The sequence below is a fragment of the Ambystoma mexicanum genome, chromosome 6q (genome assembly GCF_040938575.1).
Source record: "Ambystoma mexicanum isolate Mex_15411 chromosome 6q, UKY_AmexF1_1, whole genome shotgun sequence".
In the NCBI taxonomy this organism is placed as follows: domain Eukaryota; kingdom Metazoa; phylum Chordata; class Amphibia; order Caudata; family Ambystomatidae; genus Ambystoma; species Ambystoma mexicanum.
Window position 1 is genome coordinate 970,984,466 of NC_090937.1, and position 24,742 is coordinate 971,009,207.

Below are 24,742 nucleotides of genomic sequence, written 5' to 3' on the forward strand. Positions count from 1 at the left end.
CATCCAGGTTGTATGTGATGCCCCACCCCAGGTAAGATACAATGCAGCCCATATTGCAACCTGGGCCATAGTGGAGCGCACATTTGGAGTGCTCAAGTCACGCTTCTGCTCCCTTGACCGCTCTGGCGGGCAACTACTCTATGCACCCCCAGTAGTGTGCAGGATCATTGTGGCAGCATGTGTCCTGCATAATGTTGCAACATAGCGGGGTGTACCGGTGGACATGGTGGTGCCTCCACAGCCCCACCCACACACACAGGCGATGTGCATGGGAGGGGAAATGGCTTGTGGAGGCCGCCCAACTGAGGCGCCCCTCACCTTTTATGGCCTCCCAACCAAGGCACAGATGTTCTAATAGCAATGGGAGGTGCACACAACAATTTTTCTGGGCAACTTGGGTGAGGGGGGCGAGGTATGTGATGCAAACAGCACCCCTGTGCTCCTGCAAAGCTGCCTGTGGCCCCTAAGGAAAAATGACGGTCACGCAACACTCAGGCATCCCAAAAAAGCAAGAAAAAGAGATACGCGACCCCTGTAGCCCACGTGCGTGTAAGAAAATGCATGCAGTGTGCTGTGGCATCCAGGAACACAAAAAATGCGCACGTGATCAACACGTGGGCTAGAATGAACGAAAAAAAGGGGTATGCGACAAACCCGCAGTGGGAAAAATAGCGTGCGCAACTCACCGTCTGCCTTGCGTGTAAAAGAAGAACGCGTAGGCAACACCCCCACCAAAAGAAGAAGCATGCACTGTAGCCGCTGTGAACTAATCACGTGTGAACCCCAACATCTGGAAAACACACGCACCGCTCTCCACGAAAAGCATTTACCGAGCGATGGAAACCCACGTGGGAGCTTTAACCTGTGCCAGGTGAAACGCCCGCACACGTTACGTCACCTACGCGCTTACGTGCTAAAGGCCTTTCCTCGGAATTCATGCAAACGTGCTGTTTTTCACGTGCCAAATCACTCTGTATCAAGCTGGCCACGTGACAACACACGGAAGACCACGCTCCTGCCCAGAAGGCCGATTTACTGCCCCCCAGAGACCCGAGCAGCCTCCTACAAGCCATCTGCTGCTGCCTGCTTGCTGCCAACAGTGCCCTACCATTTAGTGCCTGCACATCAGCCATCTGCAGGTGTCCAGTTGCTGTGACCACCCCTGCTGGAAGAGAAGACTCCCGACTCGTTTTCCTTCGCTCTGCAGCCCAGCCCCAGGACCCAGTTGCCCACCCACACCTGCCTCGGAGGTTGCCATGATTAGTGATAAGGAAGTTGGCATCCTCGTGGAGCAAGTCCTGGGGCATTATGATGCCCTCTTCAAACCATCACGCGCTGACAAGGAAAGACGGAAGAGGATCTGAAAGGACATAGTGGGTGCTATCAACGCGGAGGGGGTGGCACCCCGTGACATCAAACACGTCCAGAAGCGCTGGGAGGACTACAAGTCCAGGACCTTCAAGAAGGCCCAGCGCCTCTTGGGTGAGGCGGATGCAGTGGGGCGCCGGGTCCACCTTACCACCCAGCAGAAGAGGGTCCTGAGCGCATTCGCCCAGTGCTTCATCACCAGATCCTCAGTATGCAGGCCCGTCTGGAGTCGAGCGGTAAGTGCCCATGCATTCCGGTTTTAAACAGTGCATGTTGCAGTGTGCTGGTAGTTAGCTACATGGCTGTATGTGTGACATGGGTCATGTATGGATGTGTGTGAGCAGGGACATGATGGTGCTGCATGTGAGTTCAGTCAGGCATGACCCACATGGATGGTGTATGTGTTACAATGCATCATGCAGAGCAGCATGCGGAATGCACACATGTATGCATGCCTGTGTCTGTACTTGGACATGTTTTGGGTGTGAGAGATGGGTGCTGCTGTCATAGACATGCATGGTGTACATGTCCGTGTGTCTGAGTAGTGTGCGAGTGACTGGTTAATGCCATGGATGCATGACACATGTCCGTGATGATATGCTGATTCACTGATACAGCCTAGTCATCCTTGTATCCACTGTGTCTGGGGGTATACGGGGCCAGATGCATGATCCTACGTTGATGTGTGTGCATGTGATCACCATGTCCCATGATGCATGTGAGTTTCAGCCCACCATGGATGTTTCTACAGTGCCTTGGACATGGATGCAAATGTTTGTTGCATGTGCCATGCCTATTCCTGCATGTGTGTTGCCTGCACTGACCCATGTGTTGTGGAGGGACATGATGGAAGTGACGTTTGACAGGGCCACTCATGTGCTATTGCTTTCTGTCTAGGGGACTATTGTGCAGTACCCTGATGCTTGTGTTCAATGTCTCCCTTTACACAACGGCGAGTGAAGAAGAGGGTGGAGATGGCGCTGTGGAGTAAAGTGGCAAGGATGCTGCCACCGGCTGGCGACGCAAGGCCCAGTCACGCTCCCAGGAAATTCCATCATCCGGAAGCGAGTGGACTGGCGCCGCATCCGCCACTACGGCTGCAGTAGAAGGGGCGGGTGAACCCCCACAGGGGCTTGCGACGGCGGAAGACGGTGCAGAGCCATCCCAGTTGGTGGCGTGTGCATAGGAGGAGGCTGCTACAGAGCCGCACATGGGGCCTGGTGGGGGTGGCACCACTGGTGCAAGTGGTGCAGTCCAGGGCAGGGGCAGGAGGCAGCACAGGTTCCCACGGAGGGGCCTGTGCATGTCACTGTCCCTGACACTGTGACTGCATCACCATGCATCAGCAGGGATGGCCCATCCAAAGCCCGTCCACAGGTAGGGGGAAGTGCAACGTCATCTGGCACTCCTCTACCTGCGGACGTGGGGACCCATGACAGGATTGAGTCCGTCCTAATTGGTGTCACATTGCGCACACGTGACATTCGTGATGACGTGCGTGCTTCCTGGGGGGACCCTGCACGTCATCACGAAGAGCTGCGTGGCAACGTGGCCCAGTTGGAAGGGATCATGGTCGGGGGTTTCCTCCATGTGTCGGCCAGTCTTGCGGCCCTCTCCTCCTCTGTGCACACTATATGCCAGTTGTTCTCCGTGCTGTCTTCCGGCCCAGATGCCACCAGGGCCCCCTGTGGACCTGCCCCAACCAACGCAGCCAGCCTGATGGAGATCCCATCCCTGCCACAGTTGGGAGTCGGAGTTCCAGCAGGGGTGGCCACCCCACCAACTGGACCCCAGCAGATGGAGGAAGTTCCGGCATCATCGGACAGGGCACGTGCACGCCGGCGCCGGGGGCAGAGGCAGTTGTGTGGGAGGCAGCAGCAGGCTCAGCGTGGGAGGCATCATGGCTCGGGGGCCATCAACACCCCGGGGGCAGGAATCGGCTGAGGGGCAGGAGGACCCCGGACTGGGAGTGTCTTCCGTGTGGCAGAGGTTGGGCCAGCAAATAGATGCAGAGAGGCGACTGGCGGAGAGGGTATGGCTCAGGATGGTCAGGGCAGAGAACTCCATGCACCGGGCTTTGAGGCGGGCGGAGGGCCTTGAGGAAACTCACAGGGAGATGAGGGATTCCATGGCTGCATCCCTGCGAGACCTCAAGGCCAGGGAGCAGGCCTGCCTCCGGAACATTGACATGGAGTTTGATGATGCCCTGGCCCGGAACATCGCTAAATGACCTGTGGGACTAGCCCGTCGCCTTTGTAAATAGTTATGTAGGTGTAGGTTTCTTTTCTTTTTAATTTTTCTTTGGGGCGCATGGACTATGACCCGCCTTTTTGTATATAGTTATTTATTAGGTAGGTTTTTGGTTAGGTTTCCTTTGGATTGTTGGGCTCATGGACACTTGATTTTACATTTGTATATAGCTATGGACCTGGTTTTACTTATTTTTTTTACCCATGGAGGAATGCTTTGCTTTTTTTTTTTACTTTGCATTTTGTTTTATGGATGGACGCTTTGGAGCCATTTTACTTTGGATTTTATTGATTTCAGCCTTTATTTTCTTTGCTTAATTTTGCACATCCAGACTTGTATTTATTATTTGTTTTCTTGTGTGATTTCCTTTCATTCATTCAGTTTTGTATTTAATACTTTTTTTAAAACTTTATTTGTGTGGTCTTCTCTCATTGGTTTCGCGACAATGTGGGTTTTCTCAGTCATGTGTTGGCATTGTGTGGGTCTGACGAACATGTATTTATGTGCATACTGGTTATTTGGTATCTATCATGACATGGGGAATTCTATGTGGAGTGGATGGAATGCTTGGTTGGGTGTTTGGACTGGGGTGGCGTGGGGTGGGATTTGGGTGGCCATAATGGCCATGGGTCTGGATTGTGATGACGTGTTGGGTGGGGGGACATGAGTCGGGCCTGCTGGCAGGTGCCCGTCACTGGGGGTGGGGTAGGGGGACATGAGTCAGGGCCTCCTGGCAGGTGCCCGTCACTGGCGGTGGGGTGGAGGACATGAGTTGGGTCCTGCTGGCAGGTGCCCGTCACTGGGGGTGGGGCGGGAGACATGAGTCCAGGCCTGCTGGCAGGTGCCCGTCACTGGGGGTGGGGTGGGAGACATGAGTCGGGGCCTGCTGGCAGGTGCCCATCACTGTGGGTGGGGGACATGAGTCGGGGCCTGCTGGCAGGTTGCCGTCACTGGGGGTGGCATGGGGGGACATGTGTCAGGGCTCCCAAGTGCATGGTGCCATGTGGGCTGCCTGCGGGTCATGGCTAGGGTTGATGGACTGCCTGCGGGTCATGGCCAGGGTTGATGGGCTGCCTGCGGAGCATGGGGAGGGGGGGAGCCCATCACCCCTGGGCATGCCCCGCGGGCAGCCCATCACCTCTGTGCATGCCCCGCAGGCAGCCCATCACTCCAGACCATGCCCCGCAGGCAGCCCATCACCCCTGGGCATGCCCCACTGGCAGCCCACACAACAGGGGGGACTTTTTCCACACAATTTACCTGGTGCGAGCGGGGTACGTGTATTCCATGGGTGCGCGGGGAGTTTTACATGCAATTTCACTGGCACGAGCGGGGTACTTGTATTCCAGGGGTGCGCGGGGAGTTTGACATGCGATTTTGCTGGCGCAAGTGGGTTACGTGTATTCCAGGGGTGCGTGGGGAGTTTTACGTGCGATTTCACTGGCGCGAGCGGGGTACGTGTCTTCCAGGGGTTTGCAGGGAGTTTTACACGCGATTTCGCTGTCGCAAGCGGGGTACGCGTAATCCGAGGGGTGCGCGTGGAGTTTTACACGTGATTTCACTGGCACGAGCGGGGTACGCAGAATCTGAGGGGTGCGCGTGGAGTTTTCCAGTCAATTTACCTGGTGCGAGCGGGGTACGTGGAATCTGAGGGGTGCACAGGGAGTTTTACACACGATTTCGCTGGCGCGAGTAGGGTACGTGTATTCCGAGGGGTGCGCGTCGAGTTTTGCACGTGATTTTGCTGGCGTGAGCCGGGTACGCGGAATCTGAGGGGTGCACAGGGAGTTTTACACATGATTTTGCTGGCACGTGAGGTATGTGTGCCGTTTTTAGCGCGTTTTCGTGGTTGGGGGGGCTGTATGCTGGTTCACTGGCCTTTGCGCCATGTAGGGGATTTGTGCAATGTTTTTGGCGCACGGGGCGAGGTCGGGGGCATAAATGGCACTGCTGCAGGGTCACTCTGCCACTCTGCGCCACGGTTGGCTATGGATGTAAGTATCCATGAATACGCTGTGCGTCCAAATGGGTTTGGGTGCACGCGGCTGGTGCAAACTGGCGGACGCTCCCTCTGTGCACCAGCCGCGTGCGCTACTTCTGCGCTAAATTCTGTGAATTACCCCAATGTCTTTAGCAGAACAGATCTCACATTCCACACTTCTGATTTGTCACGTCTCCATTCAGACACAGCGCAGATTTAAGCCTGCACATTTAGTTTATTTCATGCCCAAACTAAAATGCATTTTCATCAATCTGGACTGACTTTATCTTAGTGGCATGGACTTGTTTGCACTAAATGTTAGTATGGGAATCTGTTATATGTTAAATGGATAAGGTAAATTAGTATGTTAGTTTCATGTTTGTTTAATTTTAGTGCAACTCAGCCCACAACCATGGTATCATGGTGAAAGTGATTATTTTTCTAGCATGTGTTCTGTGCATTCCCAATATTCCCAAGTGCAGGGTGGCAGAGAGGAAATGGCGTGCTTCATGTTCATCCTCTGACAAACTGGCCTGTCGCCTGCTCCAAAGGCAATACCGGCTCTCCGTCCTCACCAAGAAGAGAGCCCTTATCCAAGCCCGCATCTCTGAGGCATCTAACAACTCGGCCGAACTCTTTAAAATCTGCAAGGAGCTGGCCAACCCTGCTGCAGTCTCTACCTCTCCTGTCCCCTCCCAGGCCCTCTGCACTGCACTGGCCTCGCACTTCATCTCAAAAACTCAGGACATCCTGTCCTCGCTCTCCTCCTCTCTCCCCCCTCCCTCTCTTCCCGGCTCTTCCTCCTGCTCTCTTGCAGCCGCCCCTCCGCCCTCCTTCTCTGCTTTTCCACCTTTTTCTGCTGATGAGGTTTCCAGACAAGTCCGATCTATGAAAGCCTCGTCTAAACAGGTTCACCCCTGTTCCTCCAAAACCATCAAGGACCACATCGACTCCCTGGCTCCTGCCCTGGCTGTCTTTTGCAACCACTCATTCGCCTCTGGAGTCTTCCCATCCCCCCTCAAGCACTCCCTTGTGCACCCCCTCCTCAAGAAACCCTCTTCCGACCCGTCCTGCCCGGCCAATTATCGCCCAATCTCCATTACTCCCTTCCTGGGTAAGCTCCTGGAGAAACTGGCCATTTCCCAGCTTAACCTCCATGCTGAATCTGTTGGTAATCTTCATGACCATCAATCCGGCTTCAGAGCGGCCAGAAGCACGGAAACTGCTCTCCTGAACATCCGTGAGGACCTGCTCCTGAACCTCGATTCCAACACTCCCTGTGTTCTCATTCTGCTCGATCTCTCCTCTGCCTTTGACACTGTCAACCATGCCATCCTGCTCAACTGTCTCCGTGATAACCTGGGTATCACTGGTCAGGCTCTGGCATGGCTGACTTCTTTCCTTTCCGGTCGACCCTCCCAGGTCCAAATGGGCTCCTTCCTCTCTGACATCTTTTTCTCCACCTGTGGTGTCCCCCAGGGTTCCAACCTCTCTCCCTGGCTTTTCAACCAGTATCTGGCACTCCTTGCCCACCGCATTGCCGCTCTCTGCCCCTACTTCCAGTGCTATGCCGACGATACCCAGCTCATTTTCAGGCTACCCTCGGCCTCCTCCTCTCCTTCCCTCATCTCCGACTGTCTGTCTGCTATCCAGGAATGGTGTGCCGCCAATGACCTCTGCCTCAACGCCAGTAAGACTGAGATTCTACTCATCGGCACACCCACTCCCTCCTTCCCTGCAGCTCTCTGGCCGGCCTCCCTTGGCCCCCTTCCTGCCCCTACCTGCAAGGCTAAAAACCTCGGGGTCATCTTCGACTCCACACTCTCCTTCTCTCCTCATATATCTGACGTCTCTAAGAAGTCACACTACCAGCTGCACCTCCTCAGAGGTATTCTTCCCTTCCTCTCCTTCCCCCAGAAGCTCACTGTCTCCCGAGCCCTGGTTCTCTCAAGGCTGGACTACTGTAACAGCCTCTATCTTAATCTGCCTGCCTCCACTCTCCGCCCTCTGCAACTTATCCAGAACAGAACTGCGAGACTTGTCCTTGGCCTCAAGCCCAGGGACCGTATCTCTCCAGGACTGAAATCCCTTCACTGGCTCCCAGTGGCTGCGAGGATTAAGTTCAAAACCCTCTGCATTGTCCACAAGGCCTTCTGGGGCCAGGGACCTAAATACCTTCAACTCTCTCTTCCTAAATATCTTCCTTCACGAGCCCTTCGCTCATCCGTCTCCAACTCCCTCATGGTCAGCCGCTTCTCGAAGCAACGAGCTGGGGGTAGATCTCTCTCCGCAGCAGGGGCCTCCCTCTGGAACAGCCTTCCTGCCTCCCTGAAACTTGAGGAGAACCATCTCCGGTTCCGGAAGCACCTCAAAACCTTCCTCTTCGCTTCTGCCTTCTCTCTCCCTCTCCCCTGCTAAACCTGCTTAACCCCCCACTAAATTCAGCACTAAACCTGCATCTGGGCCACTCTCAGCAACCTCGGTCCAGGGCCCAGCCACTCTCCACTTGCACTGCCTCCCTGGCTCCCCTTGCACTGTGGGACTGTCACTGTACCCTACAGCCCCCTTCCCAGCACTTGCTCTGCACTTACCTCGCACTTGCCACCAGCTGGCCCTTTTTATTTATTATTTATTAATTATTATTTCTTACGCTACTTACCTTGTACTGCACTTTCCTCCCCACCTCCTCCCCCTGCACTTCCTCCTTTTCCCCTTACCTCTGCACTTGCGCGATCTGAATGACACCTGGCCTAGTAGGATCGTTTGTCTGTCTTCCCCTTGTTTCCCTCCCTCCCTGCCTCGTCGCGCCTTGAAACACTTGTGTATAGGCGCGTTACAAATACCATATCATATCATATCATATCATATTGACTTCGATTAGATTCTGCCTGAGTCTCACACATGAGCCACACATCCTTGGCCCTAGTTAAAATTGAGACCTTTGCTAAAATGTGCATTTTGAAATGTGGAACTACCCTTGTTGTAATTCAGAACACTCCCTACCTTTCTCTCCCTCCCTCTTTCGTTCCATGCCTTCGCCTACCTTCCTCCCTCTTCCCCTCCAACTCTTCTTAATTCCTACTCTGGTGCCACATAGCATTCCACGCAGGTGCATTAACATCCTGAGCTATCTAATTCAGTTTGAATTGGTGGCCTCTGGTTTAAAACGGACAGGGACATGTGACCCGAGAGCGGGTGGTGACTGATTCATCACTTAAGAGAGAGAGGGAGACAGAAACAGCAGCAGATTCATGGAGGTGAGGGGACGCAAGGCAGAGGAAAGAATCAAAGAAAAAGGGAGGGTTGACAGGTGAGATGGCTGGAAAAAAGCTTCAGAAAGACGGAGGAAGTCGGGAAAGAAAGAATGGAAAGAAAGGTAAATACAAAGAGAAACAAGTAAGAAATAGCAAAAGGAGAACAACGAGCACAGCGTGTCCATTATGATGTGAGCAGCACTTGCTAATTTCGCAAGATGCATGCTAACACTTCACCAACACTGAGCACAGCAGGAGAGGTGCCAGGAGCCCTGCATACCCAGTGAGGGTGTAGACAGTCACAACTTGCTTGCCTTTTGGGATTGCCTTTACATGATCTGATCTGGATGTTTTGTTATTTTCATTTTTGATCGCACTCAACACAGATTCTCATTCTCGCTCTCTCTCTCTCTCTTTCTCTGTCCCTCCCTCCCTCACTCTCAATCCCCCAGGTGTGAGGGCATGGCCAGCCAGGTGCAAGATGGACGTATAGTTCTTCAGCTCTCTGACTGAGACAATACCTTACAAATATGGACTTATTATTTGACCAAAAAATGATTTAAGAAGCATGTAAAACTCTTAATTGAAGAGAGTTGCGTAGCGTTACCTTCTTTTTGTGTAAAATATTTGATTGGACTTTCCTTTGTGCTGGGTATTTGCAATACTTGATCAAGGATAGGTGTCCCCTCCCGCGTAAACCTTGGGGAGTAACTGAGCAAGTGAACAAGGGAGAGGGGGTAACGCGGGGCAAACTGCTAGAAGAATCAAGCAAGGTAAGTAACCATCAATATGAAAAACCAAATGAGGGGATAGGCCAGGTCAAGGATAATATAAAATCTAATAATCTTTATTGTTCACATATTAAATCACATAATATATGGTGCTGAATCCATGGTAAAACAGCATAAAAACAGACAATAAATATGGAATATGTACAGATAAAGTGCATGTCGCCCACCTGAGCTCCCTGCAATGCAGGATTAATACAAGGTGCAAAGTGCAATCGCCCCCCAAGAGAAAAGAAAGGAGAAACAGTCTTGCAGGAGGGTCAAAGCAAATTGAAAGAAAGGGGGGAAGAGAGGGATGGGGAGCATAAAGCTAAAGAGAAGGATACCTTGATAGGGTCCTAATCCTAACCCCGGTCTCAAACTGCATGCACAGTCCAAACATCAATTCTAAGTCTGGCTGCATCTATTCCATCAATTAAGAATAGAAGATATAGAAAATAAGAAAATACAAAATTTGTAAAATTACAACATCTCTCCAATATCGTGTTCTAAAGTGGCAGATATTATTTTTACAACTTAATTGACAGGATGCAGTGCAAAATTAATTAAAGGTGCAACCTGCAATGCTAGTCACCATTTCGACCTAAACAGTCAACCACCGGTACCTAGTGTGACTTCCATCGCTCTCATGTGCCACACTGGTATCACAATCAGGTAGTTTCAACGATCTCCAAAAATGTCTAAGACACCTGTCTCCTTTGGAAAAAGAGAGAGATGGCTTGACAGTCGTCTTCCTCAGGACAGGACAGAAATGGTTATGAAAATATGGGAACAGCAATGGATTTGTATGGTCAACGGATAGACATCTTGAAATTAGTCCATGTGTTCTTCCATGGCCAAATTCTTCTTCTGTATTTGTGTATAATCCATGCGTTCCTTCTTTATCCAATTCATCACTAAAATACATCAAAAAGTTGAAGGAAAAGAACAAAGAAAAGAAAAGAAACAGACATGGGACAAAGTTAAAAACCGCATATTAAAAAATCCTTGACCTAGCCTAGCAGCCCCAGAGTTGCTCAACATAAATCGTTACACTATGGTTCTCATCAGGAATCCAATAAAGGGATGGGAGAAAACACAGCTCTACCTCTGATGAATGGTTGGAAAATTCAAATGGACCCCACTACAACGGTCCATATGTGCCAAGCCATAAGAACACTGCAACAGTGTTATGATGTAGATATCATAAAAAAGATAGCGAGAGTCAACCCTTTGTCTCATAAGGCGCATATAAATGGAAAGGGGGCACAGGCCTGAACCACACGGAGTGTCAGCCTAAGCAAGGCACTATATATTCAATCTCAACATGGCCCTCTGAGCACTATGCCTGTTAAAGTGTATGGTGTCCTTACCCCTGAGCCAATTCCATCGTTCATACAAAGTCACAGATCGTCCACCAGGGGGAACACCCATGTTTGTAAAAAGAAGGGGGACAGCTCTTTGACCCTCAGGTAATACAGTGGAGCCATTCTTCTTGGTGGCTCAAACCATTATGGTAACTATCAGTCTGGTACATCCACCACTGTTCCCGTTGAGAGAGTCTTGCTGCAGTGTTGAGTCGATCAGTCCCTACAACCCGTTCCAGCGCCCACCACTTAAAATCATCGCAATTGTGCCCAAATTCCGAAAAGTGACATACTAGCGGGGCATTGCTGGTGTTGAGGCAGATTTTCGACTTATGCTCTGAAATCCTAGTTTTCATAGGTCTTGCTGTTTTTCCTATGTATGATTTCTTCCATGGGCATATAATAACGTAGATCACATTGGTAGAATTGCACGTAGTATGTTGATTGAGAGCCCATGATCTCTCATTGATGGTAAAATGTGGAGCAGGCCGAGGTTGATTTGCATGCGTTACAGAACCCGCATGGGAAGTGTCCTAATATCGGTTGAAGCCCCCATTGCGAACGGATGGTCGCTGGCTGGGGGAGCGGTTTTCATACGGTCTGCTTGTGAGAGCCAACCCTTAAGATTTCTGCCCTTTTTGAAAGCAAACAGTGGGCGCTCTAGATCGGGATTGTTAAATTGGAGGAGATGCCAGTGTTTATTTATCATTTGTTTCAACTCTTTGTGATGAGAGTTGAAGGTAGTGGCACATACAATGCGTTGATTAGTGATATCTGGCCTAATCTGCCTGATAAGCAGGGTATTGCGTTTTTGATATCTGGCTCTTTTAAGAGCCTGTTTTAATAGGTATGGAGGGTACCCTCTAGCCGTCAATCTCTTGGAAATGATTCCAGCTTGTATAGAGTAGTCGCTGGTTCTAGTGCAATTTATCCTGGCTCTCAAGAACTGCCCATAGGGGATACTCTCCCTCAGAGCCTGGGGATGAAAACTATCAAATCTTAAAATGGTCTTACCGTCTGTTTCTTTGCAAAATAAATCTACAAAGATGTGATCTGTGTCAATCTTAATAGTCAAATCCAGAAATGGAAGCGAGATATTGCTGGTCGACATAATGAACTTTATGTGTGGATTTAAGGTTTTAATCCATGGGAAAAAGGCAGTATAATCCCCCTTAGTTGTATCCCAGATGATAATTATATCATCTATGTACCTCTTATAGAGGCGCATGGCTGAGAGGAAGGGGTTGGAATCATGTAGAATGAGAGACTTCTCAAACTGCCACATATACAAGATCGCGTAATTGGGGGGCGAAAGCCGCCCCCATCGCCGTGCCCTTAACCTGTAAATAATATGTATTCTTGAATCGGAAATAGTTCTTGGTAAGAGCTATCTCCTATAATTGAATCAAAAATTCACTGGGAACATGTTGGATGTGTGGTCGGCTATCTAAGAAGCTTTTAATTATATACAGAGACTCAGATTGAGGTATGTTTGAGTACAAAGACTCCACATCCAAAGTTATTAATATCTCATATTCCGGATTAAATGGTAAGTTTTCCAGATGTGTGATGGCATCTGTGGTATCCGATATACATGTGTCAGTATTTGCTTCCAGGGGTTTCAGAAAGTGTCCAAAAATTGGCCCAATGGTTCTAGTATGGAACTACACAAAGAGACTGTAGGGCGGCCAGGAGGGTTGATGGAATCTTTATGTATTTTTGGTAATTCATAAAACAGCGGGACCCTAGTCCCTTTGGCCGTCATGAATAAAAATTCCTTTTCACTGATGATTTCAGCCTCACGTGCCAACATACAGATAACATTAATTTCTTTACTGATCCCTTCAGTCGGGTCTCCACTCAATTTTTGATAAAATAAAGGATTATCAAGTTGACGCATAACCTCTTGATCATATTGGGCAGTATCAAGTACAATGATACCACCTCCCCCTTGTCGGCCTGCTTAATTATGATGGTCGGGTCTGCTTTGAGTTTTCTGATGCAGTCCCATTCGTTTTCAGAAAAATTAAAGCTTGGCGTCCGTGGATGAGTATCAGAGCGTTTGTATGGCAGGTTGAAGTCTCTGAGTACTGCCTTCTCAAAGATGGCCGTCTCTTCAGAGACCATATTAAGGCTAGGCGTAAAGGTGGACTTACACCTAAACGGAGTATTAGACTCCACATCGATTTGTTCTCTTTCATTCGTCCCGAAATAGTCTCTTAGTCTGATTTTACGAAAGAGACTGCGTAATTCGATTTCCGTATCCATTTTGGAGGGGTTTCGCATGGGTATGAACGAAAAACCCCTCTCAAGCATGGAGATTTCAAGAGGACTTAAACATTTTTACACTTTATCTGTACATATTCCATATTTATTGTCTGTTTTTATGCTGTTTTACCATGGACTCAGCACCATATGTTATGTGATTTAATATGTGAACAATAAAGATTATTAGATTTTATATTATCCTTGACCTGGCCTATCCCCTCATTTGAGCTTTCATATTGATGGTTACTTACCTTGCTTGATTCTTCTAGCAGTTTGCCCCATGCTACCCCCTCTCCCTTGTTCACTTGCTCGGGTATTTGCAATACAACACGGACAGGTGTATCTGCAGTTCAACCGAAGGCAGGGGGTGTGGGCGGTTTTAGCCACACTCTTCAACCCATAGGTCTACATTGCGTCTTTAGTGTGGTACAGTGCTAACCTTTCAGCAAGAGTTTGTACTCTGCTGATTAATGGATATTTTGTGGGGGGGGGAAGCTGCGTGAAGAGTATATGTAACCCTAAAATTCATCCCAATTAATGGTTAATGCAGTTGGCAAATATGTCTTCTGTAGTGGATGAGGGCAGGCTAGGAATGGCCTATAAGGTGGCAGGGCAATTGAAGAGTTACTCCACTGTGAAGCTAGTCGTTTTGGCCAATGTTGCTGACCGATTATGCTTTCAAATTCCCTATTTATAGGCTATTCTGCCCAAAATACCCCCTTAGGTCGTACTCAAACAGTTTGTTACAAAAGGTAACAAATTGCCATTTGTTATAGTGGGCCTCATGTCTACTGCTCCCAGGTCTATTCCATGGCCCAGTCCGACCTTGCCTCCTTCTATATCAGCCATGGCTTCCCCGCTTTACAAACACCTTAGACCAAGCTGGTTCAGGGGAAAAAGCGATCTAAAAGTCTGGGATAGGGTTTGGGCGGAAAAGAGAGGGCAGGCCTTACTCCCAAGGTCATCTCCTTGACTAAACACTTACCTCCCCTTCTCTTCCTGTCCTGGTCTTTATTTCCTACATTACTCACTCCCCACCCAACAAAATGCCCTGGGCTAATGTGTCACCTTTGGGACAGCTGGCTTTGCAAATTTGTACTTACGTTGCATGAGTCTTTCTTATAATGTACGCACTTCCTTTTGATACTAGGCACTAGATTGTTCAATGCCATCCTTTGCATCTCTCCTGTATTCTTGGTCCGACCATTACTTTATCCTTTCACGTTTCATTTTTTAATAAAGCTCACGTATTTCTCGTTTGTGTCGGTATATTATGCTTCAACCAGTTTATGCTCTTTTGTTCACCGGATCCGTTTTAAATGACTACCACCAAGTGAAGCAGCAGGCCTCTGAAACACTTGTGTATGAGCGCGATACAAATAAAATATCAATATCAATATCATCTTGTAATCTTGCAACTAGTACATAATCAAATTTAAGTCAAGAATGCATTTGTTCTCATAGATGTATATTTGGAATTTGAGAGTACACTGAGGGCATATCTGAGGTTGATTTGAAGCAGGGGGGTTTCATGCACAAAGGTCGCTGGTCTGCCCATGATTAGAGTTGCAAGGTGACACGAGAATCGGCGGGCATATGCTCCCAACCTAACAGTCCTCCCGTGCATTGTGCACCCAGTCTCTGTGCTAGAAAAGCTGTTTTGATGGCCAAATGCATATTCACCCAATCTAAGGGTATTAAGATGTCTGTAGGACCTTACTGAACCCATTAAGCCTCAAAGTATTCAATGCCTCACGTGAGAAAGCATTAGTACTTTCCTTGTTGAAGAAACCTTGACTGGATCCCACAACTAATTCCAACCCTTGACCTCAGACTTTCTGGCCTAGGTCCTGAAGGTGGAACTTATGGTTCATTCCAACAGCATGCAGGATCCTACTGTGTCGGGTGAGGTGTCAATTACACCTTTCCCTGAGTTCTGGTGCCTGCAGCGCAGCCGGGAGCATCAACATTTAAATGCCCATGACAGGCCATCAGGTTGTGAATGCCCAGGAGTGCTTTCTAAGCCCTAATGGCTGCAGTACCCTGGCCAGCATGTTCAATGAGACATTCAAGACTGCGGAAGCAAAACACCCCAGCCTTGCCTGGCTCATTGGGCATGCGCTGGCTGAGGTACACACACGCATAAAGAAAACGTGGTTTCCATTACAACACGGGCCAGCTCAGGAGCGCTTTCTCAGCTGCTCACTGTAGCTGAGGTAGCGTTTTCTTTTTTTTTTACTGGGCATGCCTTTTGCTCTTCCATAATGGGTGGCGGGTCAATGACCCATCGCCCATTATGTAGGTGCCACCCCTGACTATTTGCTCTTGTTCTCTCAAGTTACAGAAATACATGCAAACACAGAATGGACAGCAGCGGATGTCTTCTTGCCTATAGTTATAATCCCATTCACATCTGCATCTCACTTAAAGGGGTAGTTTGGTCAGAAATTGTATTGTCCCAAGCAATTGAGCATGTATTTTAGAGCATACATCAATCGTTCTTCAAAAACAATCCATTGCAACTTACCTGAGCTTTCTCACTTTAACACATGCAAAAACAATGGGTACCGCCATCTTGTGCTAATCTTATCCGTTGATCAATCGCCCTAAGTTAAAGTGCTCTCATGGCACTAATGCAGATCACATTCCCCTCAGGCTGACATCACTAGACACTCACCATGATCTCCACCTATTTTAATGATGTTAGTGGGCAGCATAGCCAAACATACCCTATCATCACCAACATCATAACGTTATCTAACGCAGAATCAGGAACATAAAAATGCATATACACAAAAAGACAGAAAACATTGGTTGCTTTTCACAAAAATGATAAAAAACAATTTATTTTGAAGAAAAACGCAATAGTCGTAGCATAACTCTTGTAAAAAAAACTTTTGCTGCATCAGAGGCCACCAAGGGGCGCAGGCAAGATGGCTGCCTGATCTATCTGCTCCCCACATGGCCCCGGGATAACTGCGGAGAAGTACAAGATAAAGGAACACTACCTTCACCAAACAAGAATAAACTGCCGTAGGAACTACTACGGACCCCAGCGACACCCTTCCGAGCCTTGGAGGAGCTCCAAAACCGGAGATATTTGACTTGGAGCGCTTGTGCTGCTCCTCCCTCTTTCCAGGCCGGCATCGCATGCAGGCCGGAGACGCGGAGCTACGCTCCACCCCGCAGCAGGCTAGTCCCGCGCCACAGCCAGCCAGCTGATCCCACGCTCTGCAGCCCTGCTGGCGGTTCCAGCGGAGGAGGCGGAAACCCCTCTGGGACCCGGACTGCAATTTCCCAGGCCTGCACAGCCTGCCTACCTTCCATACCCGGTGCAGCACGGAGGAGGAGGGCGGACCAAGAGGCAGTGCAACCGGTGGCGTGCCTGGGCTCTGACAGCCGGGTGCCCCGTTGGCATCACTTCACCACCCGGGCCCCCACCAGCAATTCCTCTCACCGGCTCGGGCCGTCACGGGAGCGCGCCCGAGCCTCCCCTCAGCTTCCCCTCACCAGCCTGGGTCCCAACAACACTGAGCACCCTAAAGGAGTGCCTCAAGCCACCATAAAGGCACGGCTGCCTGGGACTGCCTCTTCAAAGACCCGGCCGATGTGGGAGCGCGCCTGGGCCCCCCCTGACCCGCTGAAGGCTCCTCACAGGGCCAATCACCCGGAGCACATCAGAGCCCTCCGAGCCACCATAAAGGTACGGCTGCCTGGGGCGGCCTCATCACAGGCCCGGGCCGATGCGGGAGCGCACCTGGTCCCCCTTGACCTACTGAAAGCCCCCGACAGGGCGAAATATCTGGAGGACATCACCTATGGGAACAGGATTTGCCGGATCCAGCCCTCTTCAGTGAAGGGGAACACATCACGCTCCTATGAGGAAACTCCCCATGGTATGGTTCCCCCTCCGCTCCTGGAATTCAGCCTCTGTCCATGGCACGGCCTGCCAGACTCAAGTGAACGCTCTGGGGCTACTACCCTGGTGACCCCTCAACGGACCCCCCAGGCCCTTGGGGCTCAACCGTGAGTACCAACAACCAGTCGGAGTGGAGACCTAGCCCTTCCTCCTCCCCCTCCAGGCTCCTGTCCCCCTCTCATCATACTCGGGGGTCACTGACAAGGGAGTGCCAAAAACTGGAAGAGACCCCCGACATCGCACTTAGAGATACAAACAGAGAACTCTCCGAAGCTCCAAATTGAATAACATTTAAGGCACCAGAGTACCCCTCGGGTATAGAGGCGATCTCAAAGATAGTAGGAGCAAGGTACACCAGTGATCCTAAAGCAGGGCCCTGAGGCATGTGGGAACCCTCCACAAGTGAAACAAACCACGAGGACTCGCCTATTGCCCATTACCACACATAAGCTGAGGCGGAGGAAAAGGAACAAGCTTTCACCCCCAGGAGACACCACAGAGGATACCAAGAAATCTTAGAGACTGAGGGGCAGAAACACCTCATGAGTTGGAAAGAAACTCTAGCAAAGTATCAATTCACACCTGGAGATCCAACGATGGAGACTGGCACCTCATCCACACCGGCCCCCGATATGAACAGCATGCAGAATAACATCCAGACGATCCTAGACGAAATAAGGGGGATGAGAACGGATATGGGTGCCAAGCTAGCTGACCTCACCGCCAAAGTCTCCACATTGGAGGACCGCATGGAAGGGGTGGAGAACAATCTTGTGTCTACTGACCTCCTGGAAACACAGATGGAGGCAAGGTTCAAGGAGATACAGAGACAGGAGAGGGAGCTTCGTCTCAAGGTGGATGACATGGAAAACGTGAACGGAGAAGCAATCTGCGGATCTTTGGACTAACAGAGGTGGAGGGGAGACCCAGGCAGGCCTGGAGGGCAAGGTCCAGGAGATCATCAGGATTGTCCTGGGAACAGATTCGGGGGAAACCCTCCTGATCGACAGGGTCCATCGGGCGGGTGGAGGCGGAAGGGGCCCACGACCAGTTCTGGCAAGATTCCATTATTACAGAGACAAAGCAAGGATACTGGAGAGGGCGAGGACTCTAAGAGACATACAATATGACAATTCCAGAGTGGCAATCTACCAAGACCTGTCCACCCTCACGCTGCAAATGAGAAAAAAATGTGGGGCAATCACCAGATGGCTATAGGAGAAGGGAGTCAGGTACCGCTGGGGAGACCCATTTTATTTAGCGTTCGAATGGCAAGGTGAAAACCACCAGCTTGTGACGGAAGAAGACATCCAGAGAGCCATCGATGAGCTGGTTGGGGACTCCCCAGGAACTTCAGGGGAACAGAATGGGACTGACAGGGATCTAAGCCAGGCCCCGCGAGGCCCTGATCTAAGCCAAGGGAAACATAAAGTGAAAGGTACCCAGAAATTCCAGAAAACTAGACATCCGCCGATGGGCCGTGGTGTAAGTGACTCCAATCTAGCAATCCAACTAAGTCAATGGCCCTCATTACAACCCTGGCGCAAAGCGAAAAACGATGGCAGTAAAGGATTACCGCCATCGTTTTCCGCTAGGTCCGATTAAGACCCGTGACCGTTAACTACGATGCCATTAGCGGCATCGTAGTTAACGCTGCCGCTAACTGCACCAAGGACGCGCGCACGCGACCCCCCACACCGTAATTACTGGCATGGCGGAAAGGTACGCGAATGCCGACCCAAGCGGACATGCACCTAACGCCATCACCCAGCCCGTTAAGTACCTTTCCGCCATGCCGGTAATTACGCCATCGCAAACCAACCGTAAAGGGCCTTGTGCAGTGAATCCAGCTGCCACAGGTGCACAGAATCAGCACAGGTGGAGGCAATACAGACACAGGAAGTACAAAAAGAGCACACCCAACCCCTTCCCAGACCCAGTCACACTCCACAATGATACCAATAGGACTAGCAATGTTGGGGCTGGAGATCCTGATAGCAATGCAAGTGCTACAACTACAACAACAACAACAACAACAACAACAACAACAACAACAACAACAACAACAACAGGCTGCACAGAGAAGACGCAGGAGGAGAAGGAGGGCAAGGCAGACCCAGCAGGGCCAACCAGCACAGCCAGTACCACCACGCAGGCAGCCCACAATCCCACGCATCAGAGCCAGTCCATTCAACCTCACTGCTGAGCAGATCCACACCCTGTACCGTTTGGACCGGGACACCATCACTGCCATCGTGGATGGACATGACGCACAACGACATTGTCAGCAAGATAGAAACACCAACTGCCATCCCACCCCTACTGAAGGTAGTGTCTGTACTCCACTTCCTGGCCACAGGCACCTACCAGCACACAGTGGGGCACTTGCATGGTATTTCACAACCATTATTCTCACGTACACTGATCCAAGTACTCGATGCCCTCCTCAAGCACACAGACAACCACATCTCATTACCACGGTCTGCCCAGGAGATTGCAAACACCAAAGTGGGTTTCCATGCACTAGCCGGCATACCTGGTTGCATTGGTGCCATCGACTGCACCCATGTGGAATTGGTGGTCCCACATGCCATGGAGGTACCGTACCGCAACCGTGAACAATTTCACTCAATCAACGTGCAGATGGTCTGTGACTCCAACAGGATCCTCACACATTGTTGTGCCCGATTCCCCGGATCAACCCATGATTCAATGGTCCTGAGGAACTCCACAATACCACGCTACATGGAGCGACATGCAGGCCCAAGATCCTGGCTACTCGGTGAGTCTCACGTCATGACCTTGGTATGGCAGAAAGGGGAGGGGGAATGATGCATACTCCACCTGGCAGAAAGGGGGGGGGAATGATGCATACTCCACCTGGCAGAAAGGGGGGGGATGATGCATACTCCACCTGGCAGAAAGGGGGGGGAATGATGCATACTCCACCTGGCAGAAAGGGGGGGGGATGATGCATACTCCACCTGGCAGAAAGGGGGGGGGAATGATTCATACTCCACCTGGCAGAAAGGGGGGGGATGATGCATACTCCACCTGGCAGAAAGGGGGGGGGAATGATGCATACTCCACCTGGCAGAAAGGGGGGGGGAATGATGCATACTCCACCTGGCTGCGACTAGCAGAGACGATCATACCCTAAAGCAGCACTAACGTAATCTCACACCTGTAGACATTATGCCTGACCGAAGCAGCCCCACCATGTCAAAGAAGGTGTGTTCCAACCATGACACAACCATCTGCAAGTGCATTGTACCAATTTGGACCATTGACTCCAACGAAATGCACCTACATGCACGTCACTATACAACATCTACTGAAAGGCCTGTCCCACATAGCAGCGCACAAAGGAGGCACATGACGGACAGAAACACCACAACACCACAGCACAGACAGCAAGGCCCACTGAATGTCCGTATCAACATCCGGATAGTTCACTGGGGTCATAATGATGCAGACAGCAATGTAGCAATCATGTGAGCATTGACATCACAGGACACGTGCCAGGTCACCTAAACATACGGCATGGACGGACACAGTGGATGGGCACTCACAAGGCACTCGACCACCCTGCATACATGGTTTGTTGGCATGCAAAACTGTCCATGAGAGCCATGGACATATACCGTTTGCATAGCGTGAATCCATCAGCGCAACTGAAAGTGGTCCAAAGTAACAGTTCAATGTGCATGTTGGCACGTCATGTTCAGAATTAGATGTAATGACTGACACATACATTGTTTCCTACATACAGGTGATGCTCGCTATCCCCTGAAGAGGTGGCTCCTTACACCAGTCCGGAACCCACAGAACCAGCATGAGGCGGACTTCAACCGTGCCCATGCACGTACCCGTGTGGTGATTGAGCAGGCATTTGGCCTACTGAAGGCACGGTTTCGCTGCCTCAGCAGGTCTAGCGGGGCACTCCTGTACTGCCATGAGAAGGTTGCAAAGATTGTCATGGCATGTGTAATGCTACACAATATGTGTGTCAGACGGAATGTTCCACTGCCCCCTGATACAGAACTGCAACCACCTGACGATGAGGATGATGAGGGTGGGGATGGGGCAGCACCTCAAGGAGGCAGCGATGCACAGGAGGGCCGTGAAATGCGTCAGAATATCATTGACCAATGCTTCTAGCACACACGGCTGGTGTGTGTAACATGGAGACGGCACTTGGGGCACTGTGTGTGTCTGGGACATGCACACTGTGGACTGTACACCAATAAAGCACACATACGCAATGAGCAATGTCCACACATTTGATTTGTGCAAATCAAAAAAGTGTATTATCAATGTGCATAGGTCTGAAACACCCTATCCCCCCTCCGTCTCCCCCCTGAACTCCCCAACACACCCAATCCCCCCTCCCCCTCCCCCCTGAACTCCCCAACACACCCAATCCCCCCTCCCCCCTGAACTCCCTGCAAAGGTGTGACGGTGCCCGTGGTGAAGGGCTGGGTAATGTTCCATTGGTGCACTGGACGGCCACTATTGGCAGCCCCCTCTCCTGGCACCTGGGGCCCCCCTGCCTGTGCTCCTCAGGTTCCTGGATGACCTGCGGACTGGGCTGGTTGGGGCAGAACTTGCTGCGGAGGAGGTACTTGCCTGCTCGCTACGCCGTGTGTCCATGATTGTCTGTATGAGTTCACTTATCATATTCCGCACCGCGGCTAGTTCTGCACAAATGTCCTTGCTTGCTGATTGGATGGCTGCCTTGATGTTCTCAGCACATCTCTCCATGCCTGCACTTGCGCCTCCACAATCAGCAACATGCTGCGTCAGTAATGAGGACAATTGTTGTTGCCTCGTTGATATTTCGTCCAGCGATTGCTGGAAATCAGGGGCAATGGAGGTTGCAATTGCCGGCCCAATTGGACTACTCCCCTCCTCCCCTACTCCCACTGTGCTGGGAGTGGCTGGCCATGTATCTCCAAGGGATAGCCCCTGTGTGTCGTCTCCGTGCAGGCTACATGGGGACAGGTGTGGGGAGTGAAGGTGGGCGTTGGGGGAACCTTCAGTGTCATCCTCCATATTCCCCACGTCGCTGTCGGAGCATGCTCCGACGGCAGCAGTCTCCCCAATGGTACTGCTCCCCGCAGACACATTGCCCTCAGTGGGCAGCAGTTGTTGTGTGTCTTCCGTGGGTGCTATCATGGCACTTTCATCGGGGGTCATTGCTGCCCTGGGCTGTCTTTCAACAGGGATTTTGGCCTGGTGTGGTTTGGGCATGGGTCCAGCAGAGGTGGAGGGTTGTTGTGCACTTCCCTCTGTCCTGGGCTTCTTGGCTGGGGTGGTGCCACTCTCATCCCTGCCGGTGTCCGATTGTGAGCCTGTGGTGGAGCAGAGGAGGGAATGTGTTATTGATGGGTTAGCGAACATTGAGCAGGCATGAAGATTGCCATGGTTTTGAAGGATAGATGGTGGACTTTGTAGGCTGTGACATACAGGTTGTCTCCCTTTTGGGTGGGTTGAGCATGCAGAAATGTGTGTGTCTGCTGTGGAGGGTGCATGCTGCATGTGTGCAGGGTGTGGGTCTCCTGCTGATGTGTTGTGTTTCCCATATGGGGCGACATTGTGATTCCCATGTAAGTGTAATTCAGGGTGTTTTGCATGGCTGAATTGGAGGCACCTACCTGTGTCTCCTGATGTCGGGGCTCCTCTCTCCATTCCACCAACGCCCCCAATGCACTCTATGCCGATCGTCGAGTCACAAATCTCCTCCCATGGCTGCATCTTGATTGGGGAGTCTGCTCCCCCGCCTGTTGCCAGGCCCAGGTTTCGATTGGCTGACAGTATGCTCCTTACTCGGAGCCGGAGGTCATCCCACCTTTTGCAGCACTGTTTGGAGGTGCGTGGGGTGGTACCTACGGCACTGACCCGTTGTGCCACAAGTTCCCATATTTCCTTTTTGCGGGCTATGGCTGCTCTTGTCATTTCTGGCGAGAAGACGATGTCCGCCTTTTCCTGCAGTGTTTCTGCCAACATCGTTAGTTCTTCCCGACTGAAGCGGTCCTGCCGCTGCTGATCGCAGGCTTTCTTCAGAACTTTGGGCATGTTTAGGTGGGGGAATGGGTGGGTAATGGGTTTTACAAGGTCTGAGGGTCAGATGTGGTGTGGTTGGGTAGGATGGCAATGGATTGTGTTTTCAAAGATCGCCGCCGTGCTCTTTCCCGTTCCGCCGCGATGACGCTACTTCCGGTTCCGCTTATTTACGGTGACCGCTAATTACGGTGACCGCTAATTACGGTCACCGCAATGATGGGTGGCGGTAGTTGCACCTTGCGCGGCGTACAATGCCGGTAAGGGCCGTTTTGGGGTCATTTACGCCATGGCGTAGTTTACATTACCGGCATGACGTAATGCTTGTGCACGATGGGTCGTAATGTGCTTCACTTTATGGCATCGGACCAAGGCGTAAACGCTAATTACGCCATGCCGGTAATGTTGGATACTTACCGCCTGGGTTGTAATGAGGGCCAATGCCTGGTCTGGGAAGCCCTTATTTATATATTTTTATGACAAGTTCATAAATCTGGATGATGAACCCTTATATAACGCCCCTCTATTTGAATCCCTCTGACCTCACTGTGCCAAGAAGTAGGTTTGTTTTGCAAATTAAAAGATTTATTTGAAAAATTAAACAATATATATATATCACACTTGCATGAATAAATTACTATTTGATAGCACACTTATGAATATAATGTTGATCAACAATGGGTAATGTCACAGTAACACAATTATTTAATTACTTAGGAGTTGGTATAGAAAGGATAAGGTAGCAGAGAATACTTTTATGGTTTCAAGGAAAAGCAATGATGGAAAGAATGCAGCACAGAAATAAACTGATATGGTTTCAACAAGAGATAATACAATCACTTCCCTTGTGGCAATTCACTCCCCCCCTTATGCAATATAAAAAGATGGAAAGGAGAGCAACCAGTTCTTAGGAATACAATCAAAATGCAATTCAAATTCCAGTTCCCCCCTAGCAAGCCTAGAGCAACCGGTATGCTTTTAAACAGGCAAAAATACTTTTAAATGTGATTTGCAATGAAGTGAAAAATATGCTAAAAATGATTTTATTTTCCTATAGGAGATTCAGGGTAGGTGACAGCTACTTTGAATCAGTTCAGGTCAACACTGGCAATGATTCAGGAATGATTATCAGAGTGAAAACGAGCAGTGGAAAGCAAGAAGCAGCTATTTTTACAAGTGGTGAAATTGAGCTAGTTTGCAATTCGCTGCACTTTTTCCGAGTGCGTCGATCGCGATTACGGAAAAACTATAAAATGAAAGTTAAATCTCGCTTCTAGGACATACGGTTCAAAAGATACGGATGTTTTTGTGGAGGTAGATTTTCAGAAATGAAGTAAAGATTCAGAATGACAAATGACACTTTCACAGCTTTGAAATCACAGAATGGACACACGATTTCTATGCAGTTCTGGACAGGTCGATACTCACTCCTAATTTTGGACTGGAATAGGCCGCCACTGGTTCTGCTCACAGCGTGGCCTCTGGTCTGGGTCTGGCACTGCACA